General features: G+C 37.4%; 1 long non-coding RNA gene across 1 annotated transcript in view; it reads left to right on the forward strand.

Annotated features, from left to right (window-relative positions):
• Positions 1-7,685, forward strand: part of LOC133337063 (uncharacterized) — a 32,141-nt gene extending 24,456 nt beyond the window's left edge. The window contains exon 2 of the long non-coding RNA XR_009754569.1: positions 7,486-7,685. This is a non-coding gene — a long non-coding RNA (uncharacterized LOC133337063). The remainder of the gene's footprint in view (positions 1-7,485) is intronic.
• The last annotated feature ends 471 nt before the right edge of the window (positions 7,686-8,156 follow it).

The following is an 8,156-nucleotide window of genomic DNA, read 5'->3' on the forward strand; positions in this document are numbered from 1 at the left end:
CAATTTTTAGTGGGGAAATTTGGTACCCAATAAGAACCCCATGTACCAAATTTCAGCGAATTCAATTGAAACCGAGCTCAAGAACCCTAAAATACCGAAAATTGGGGGGGGGGGGGGTACCCTTATATGGGGCTACCCGAAAAAACTTACCTATATTTATAATTTTTAGTATAGAGATTTGCTACCCAATAACAACTCAAAGTACCGAATGTGGTCTAAAAATACGATCAAACCTCCCAAAATACCGGAAAATTAGGGGTACCCTTATATGGGGGCTATCCGAAAATATTGAGCCATATTTATAATTTTTAGTGGAGAGATTTGCTACCCAATAAGAACTCAATGTACCAAATTTCAGCGAATTCAGCTGAAAAACGCGCTCAAGAATCTCAAAATACCGAAAATCAGGGGCACCCTTATATGGGAGCTATGCCAAAACGTGGACCAACAAAGCCCATCTTCGAACTTCACCTGCCTGCAGACAAAAGACGACTCTATGCAAAATTTTGCCGATCTATCTCAATTCGTTTAGGCGCTAGAGTGATTACAACAGACAGACGGACATGGCTATATCGTCATAGAATTTTACGCTGATCAAGAATATATATACTTTATAGGGTCGGAAATTATTATTTCGATGAGTTACAAACGGAAAAACAAAATTAATATACCCTCCATACTATGGTGGAGGGTATAATAAAATTGCATTTATATTAGAGCCATATGTCGGGTTAAACTCCTGTATGAGGATTTGAAGTGGTGGCCAGCAGCTACACCAGTTTCGAAGAAGACAATCCAAAAACGGCGATATTGAGTTCATATTGTTGAGGATTTTCTGAAGAATTCCAAAATAATCATTCTAAATTCCACACCTACAGGACCATGGAACTTTCTTGTTTTTGACGGTGGTTCTCTTTGAGACAGGGGCTACTGATATTTACTTTCATATACCATCCCCACGTAGGTATTTAGAAGAATTATGTGATTTATTTTCATTCCCAAATGAAATTTGCCACACAACCAAATGTTCAAAACCAGGAAAATGTCTACAATGTGTTACAAAAATTATATATATTTATATATATAATAAAAGCCAAAAATATACATATCTTCAATTTTGTATTTGTGGATTTGGCATTTGTTTTTTGAATTAATTGTGCTGCGCCTTTAAGGTTTTATTAATAAATTATTTCTTCTTAATATGTTGTTTTCTTCTTTATATTCTTGCAAAATATCAACAAACACACAATCTGCCATCATTTTCGTTCCTAAAGTGGTGGAAAATTACCGATAATATTGATAGCAATCGAGTTTGAAATGAAATATTGGAACTATATAATGTTTGGAATATCGATGCTTTTACAGCTCTAGATTACGCACTGTATTATAGCTGTCATGAAACGAGAAATGGCATTTGGCTGCGGATTTATGGTTAACAGGAGAATAAAAGACCTCGTCTCCAGATTCACTCCAGTAGATGAGCGAATTACTATAATCCGAAGCGAAGCGAAGTTCTTCAACATCATTCTTATTTGTGCCCATGCTCCGACGGAAGACAAACATGAACAGACCAAAAATATATTTTACGAGCGCCCATGCTCCGACGGAAGACAAACATGAACAGACCAAAAATATATTTTACGAGCGCCTACAAACCGCATATTCTGCTAGAGGATTTAAATGCAGAAATCGGAACGGAAAGTATTCAGAAGGCCACCGGGATTGCTCCCGATCAAGCAACGAGAAATCAAAGTGATCATATTATGATAGACGGAAGGCATTCATCCAGTGTTTTAGACGCTCGATCGATCCGAGGATCGAATATCGATTTGGACCACTACTTTGTAGTAGCCGGGGTTCGCACCCGTCTTAATGTAGCAGCCATGGTATAATAATAGAAGGTAACAGCAAGTATTGTTGTACAACAACCACATGGAAATTTGTTGTTTGTAAGTTTTACTAGTGTCAACATCATTTGACAGAAAAATGTAAACAAGCAAACAAATTATATTTATTTTGAAAATGAAATATTTTTGAATACTCCAAATAAAATTTGAAAAACATGAATGAAAATCTATCAAATTTATATTTCTATCGCTTCCACATCTTTCCTATAATTGAGCCATTGCCACTTATAGTCGAAAACACTCCTTGTCCCGATAATGGCAAGGAATTTCCCACTTCCTAGCAACAACTGGGTACCAAAGGCCACCATTAAGAAACCCTAGGTACGATAAGGAGTGTCGTAATGTTACTGATATGAAAAACTCAGCGTATAGGGCTACCCTACAGACAGTAGCAACATGTAATGCGATGGAGAATTATCTGGATAAAAGGAGAGAGGAGAAACGTATCTTCAAAAGAAAGAAGAAAGAACAAGAAAAACGTGAACATTAATAAATCGAGATGTACAGGAATCTGAATGATATCCGGAAATGTTATCAATGAGTTAGCGGTGTGCAAAAAGAGAGGAGTGTAAAGGAGAAACCGCCATATGAAATGTCTTACAAAAAGAGAACGCAGAGAACAAGCTTATTGATAAATGCAAAACACGGGCACCAGTTCCCATGGTTGCTCAGCATTACAATGAGTAAAACCCCAAACCGAAGGCTTTGTAGAGATGAAGAAGGAAACCTGGTGACAGATACAGACAGCATGTTGAGGAAGAAGTATATCTGTAAACAATTAAAAAACCTTCAAGTTCGGCCGGTCAGAATTTTTTATACCTTGCACCATGTGGAGTGTATTAAAATTTTCTCAAAAAATTGTCGGGTACTTCATATGGTTACTATAGCATCGCTTGCTAGTAGGTTGTTTATTTAGTAAAATGAAAAACCAGATTAAGAGTGCCTTTGTATGGGAGTGATGTAGAAATCATGAAACTAAATAAACTAAATCTTTTTGGAAAGGAGTTTTTTTATTCACTGTGAATTCGGAATGCCAAATTATAGCCACTTCAGAGTACAGAAAATGGGTCGCGTTTCTCTTTATAATGAGGTTAAATCAAAAAATGGACCTACATCAAAACATTTCGGAAAACATATTTTTAAATTACAGACAATTCGGCGGGGAAAGGTTCTAAACCATAAACGTAGGGAAGAAGGATGAAACCTTTATATGGGGGATATGCCCAGACTATACCTAAGTAGAAAATTGTCCGGAAAAATATATCCTACCCTACAAGAACCCACAGAATGCGTCTAATATTATTAAATTAAATTAAATTACAGCCAATTCTACTAATTTCTTTCATACGATTTTTAGCACTTTAATTTGGTACTATTTATAATTTTTTAGCACTTTCTGGCACTTTTTTAAACAAAATCTAGCATTTTTTATCAACAAAGTTTTGGCAACACTGCCCAGAACCAACAAGAGAAGACTGTATAGATTGCATACCATCTACCCAATCTGAGGTCAGAATACCAACGGGCGCAGAATAATAAAGCTGCAATTTCCGATGGATTACCAGCCGAACTATTCAGGAATACATGCCCAATGATTGAAACCACAGCATCCTGTGTTCCGTGCACAAAAAAGGATACAAGACGATATGTGCCAACTATAGAGGAATAAGTATCCTTCCCATCGCATATAAAGTGCTATGTGAACGATTGAAGACAATGACATTACTGCACCACGCCAATGCGGCTTCAGACCTGGCACATCCAACACAGACCAGATGCAACTATAAATAGAAATGATACCCTGTACACCAAAAAGTATATGTTAGTCCTCTACGCCGACGACATCGACATAATGGGTCAAACATTGCGATGGGTAACAGCCAACTTTGAACGAATTGAGAAGGAGTCTGTCAATGTCGGACTAGCAGTAAATGGCCAAAAGACCAAGCTAATGGTATCAACGCGTAAGACCTCCAGTAGACTCGGGCCAACTGTAGAACTTGAAAACTACAGCTTCGTGAATGAGTGTTTGAGAGAAAAATTCTCCGTCGTCGAATGAACCATGAACTGTACCATCTATTCTCGATCTTTGACATAGTCAAACGGATCGACCTGGTCATGTTGTTGTGAGAATGAGAAAACTAAATCTAAGGAAGAAAGAAACATCAACATCTCGGAAAATGGTCTTTCGAATCGGATGAGCTGCGCACAAGACCGACGCGCCTGGGAACCTTGTTCTATGAGCTTATTTAACAGCTTATGTAACGTAACAAACGTTCTGCCACAAGACTCTGAGGCATTCAACTCTGTTGAAATCACGATAGATGGATACTCAAAATCGACATAGAATTTTATTCTGATCAAGAATGCATTTTATGGGGGTCTGCGGTGAATATTTCAATGTGTTGCAAACGGAATGACAAATTTAATTTTATATTTTTATACCCTTGGGATTTAGGGTATAAAAAAATAGTGGTCCGAATCGATAAATTTGCCATATTTGTGTAGATCTTCAAAGCTTAATCTTAAATATTGCTCTAAGCTCTGTCAGGAATTCAACAGACGAACGGACATGACTAAATCGGCATAGAATTTTATTCTGGTCAAGAATATATATATATATAGCTTATGGGGTCTCGGATGTATACTTCGCGTTGTTGCAAACGGAATAATATATGTTGGAGGGTATAAAAATTAGGACACAAAATTTTAACAGTAGGACGGTCCCGCTATACGTTCTTGCTATTCATATACTCTATTTATTTGACCTTAATTTGAATCAAGAAACACACAAACATATTTATATATTTTTCTACAGTGTTGTGTTGGCATCCACAAGAAGTAGACTAACACCATTAGTTTACATTATTTGGGCCACAGAGTTGTCATATTCAACAAAACCAACTTCACAATTGTTCAAAATTGTCTTTGATACGAAGAGAGATTTAAGTACTCCCACATAGAATATTTACAGTAATGTTGTATGGACTGCTTGATGTTTGCTGGAAGCTAGACAGGCTGACTGACTGGGTTGAGCTGAGGAACAGACCAAACCAACTAAACGGTAACACAACCAGCACTTACACTAAGATGAGAGCATATCGGTGGGTCTTTGTGGATCGGGCTGGTCGGTCGGCCGGCCAGCTAGTGTGTGGTATAAATTGTGTAAATCGATTTGTCTGTTTGTCTGCAACATTAAATTGTTTGTATTGTAAGGCGTAAGTTATTTGTTTGGCTCAGAGCGTCACATCAAGTGATTGTTGTTGGTGTGTAAAGCTTTGACTAAATTTTAGAGTATTACAGGCCGCACCAACTAGGCGTTTTGCCAGTACCATTTTGTTCCACTCCAAGCAATCTATAAAAACAAACTTTTGAATACACTTCAAAGATAAACATTTTAGTTGTACTGGTAACTTATCGATATGTATGTGTGTATGCATGTATGCCATTGCCAGTAGTTGAAACTTGATTTTTGTTTGTATTTATATATTGTTATTGTGGTTTTTGGATTATGGTCAACATGCAAACATTCAACGTCATATAGTGTTGCCAGGTTACAGCAGCGGCATTGTCATCATATCACTCCAACACCACAATCAGCTGCCGCGGCATTATCAATTGTTAATAGATGCAGTGTATGAAGTATGTTTGACGACGGCATTTATGCGCCACAACCACACATGTATGTATATACGATATGTATATACATATCTACAATAAAGCATATTCACAAGATATCATATATCGACATCGATGCCAATGGCGTGGTGTACAATCTACACTTGTGTGAATGAGGTTTAACAGGTATTTTGTTACGTTCATAAAAACGGTATTTTTGCACTGTTCATTTTACACACGTACGTTTGGTGAGTACATCGACTAACCGACATTATGTGTTACACTCATGCAAAGTTGAGAGATGTTCATACAATTTTTTGGGACTATGGACAATTCAAAGCAACTTTTGTGGATGAACCATAGGTCTATATCTATCCTCGAGTCTCTCACTTTTCAAAAAATTATTTTCCCCTGTGGGAGACTCGAAAACCAAGTACACCTATGGTTCCTTCACCAAAGTTCCCTAAAATTGGCCATAGAATCATCCTATGGACTGGATTTAATCGACAAAAAATTTGGCCCGCCCTAATATATATATAGGGGAGAGGAGGGCACCTTTGAACGTGGGGCACCTTTGAACAGCGCTCATAAAATCTTGGTTTAATATTTTTCCGACCCGCAACCACATTTTTGTATATGGCAATCTTGTTCTCTATATGCGTAAACCACTTTGGCTTGCTTTTTCAGTTGTCGAAAAATTGTTTATGGGTGACCATGTTTTCTCAGTGTCATTGTAAACTTTTATTCATTTGGTTGTAAGGGCGCAGGAAGAATTCTGTGATATTTTTTTTCGTCAAACAAATTTTTTGCATTCCAACAATCATTTCAAACATAACTAATGTAATTTCTTTCATATATATTTATTACAAAAAAAGTAATTTTAAATTTCCGTAAAATGCCATGGGTGGGGCACCTTTGAACATGCCCATTAAACTCGAGTAAAAAAAGGAGTTTTTAACTTTTGGCTTCGATTTCTCAAAATTTCACATGGGCTGATAAGATTACGAAATTAACTGTATTTTTCACCATATTAATTTCTATTTTAAGTCATTTTACGTTTTAATAACTTTTGATCTAAATTTTTTAAATTTTGAACATTTTTATATATTTTTTAATGTATTAATGCATTTATGATATGTATGAATAAAATACATACATATCTGAACATAAACACTGTAAAAAAAACATGTCTTTCGAAAATGCCAACCCCTGTTCAAAGGTACCCCCCTGGGGGGGCAGTTTTGAACACTTTGAGTTCGTCCATTAAAACAGTAATAAAATATATTTATCAAGCTTATAGTATGTCATATGTATATTCATTTTAAAGGTTACATATGCACCTATTAGTTAAAATTTATAAGAAACCAAAAATGATAAAATAAAAAAAATTTATAAGGCTTGAAAGCAAAAAGTGTTCAAAGGTGCCCCCCTCTCCCCTATATATATATATATATACAGGGTGAGATGAAAAAAATGCAACCAACTTCAGACTGCTGTTATTTCTAAGCCACTCATCCGACAGCTGTTAAAATTATTCTAGTGACAGCTCATTATGAAAATTTTCCAGAAAAAAGTTATTCGTGATGGAATTCAAGTGTGATAGCGTGATTTCTTTATAGTTGGCTGGAAACCCACAAGTGGCTATCGTTAGAGCACCATCGCTCGATAGGGTGATACTGGTTGCGTAGACCGATGTCAAGGAAGTGGACGGAAGAAAACAGCAACATCAGCAGAAATGATTCGAAAAGTAAAGAAGCGACTTGATCGAAACCAGCGTCGCAGTGGCCGAAAAATGGTTCGTGAGCTGAACATATCGCAATATTCCATTCGGCAATTATTAAAAAAATAGCTCGGGATAAAGCCATTACCGCAATAGAAAGAAAATAGATTGAAAGAAGCTAAAGAGTTGCTTCGCTTGGCCGAAAGTGGTGAACTTTCGAATTTGGTTTTCTCCGCTGAGAAAACATTCGTTGTCCAGCAGTTTGTAAACAAACAAAATGATCGTGTTTTCTTGCCAAAAGGTCAGCTGAAAATGTGCAGCTTCGGTTAGCCACCAGAACTCATGGTGATGGTTTGGGCCGCCATAACAGCCGATGGTCGCTCTCCGCTCGTATTAATCGACCGTGGCATCATAATAAATACCGAATATTATAGCGAAAATATTCTGGAGGTTGTATTAAAGCCTTGGACACACAAACATTTTGGCCGCAGATCTTGGACATTCCAACAGGACTCAGCACCATCGCTCTCAGCACGCGCCACCCATGAATAGTTACAAAATGAGATTGTCTCGCTTCATTTCCAGCGCACACTGGCCATCAAAATCTCCGGATACCAATCCGTTGGACTATTGTGTGTGGAGTGTTTTGGAATGCAAAGTTGGCACTAAAGAATACCAAAGTGTCGATCACCTCAAGCAAGCGCTTCGCCGGGAATGGGCCAAAATCAGAGCTCCGAGTTTCACTCTTTACTCGAATTCGAGCGGGAGTACTCTTGCGAGTAGAAAAAGTAAATAGAGTATACTCTATTTTTCTCTGCCACTCAAATAAGAGCGCAAGTGCTTCCCTCGTTTTCGAGTGGGAGTGAAATACGCTCGAAATCGAGCAGATTACACTCTTGCCGAGTACTCTT

This window comes from Musca vetustissima, unplaced genomic scaffold (genome assembly GCF_032173495.1).
Source record: "Musca vetustissima isolate MV318-11 ecotype Yass unplaced genomic scaffold, APGP_CSIRO_Mvet_v1 utg16719, whole genome shotgun sequence".
Classification (NCBI taxonomy): Eukaryota; Metazoa; Arthropoda; class Insecta; order Diptera; family Muscidae; genus Musca; species Musca vetustissima.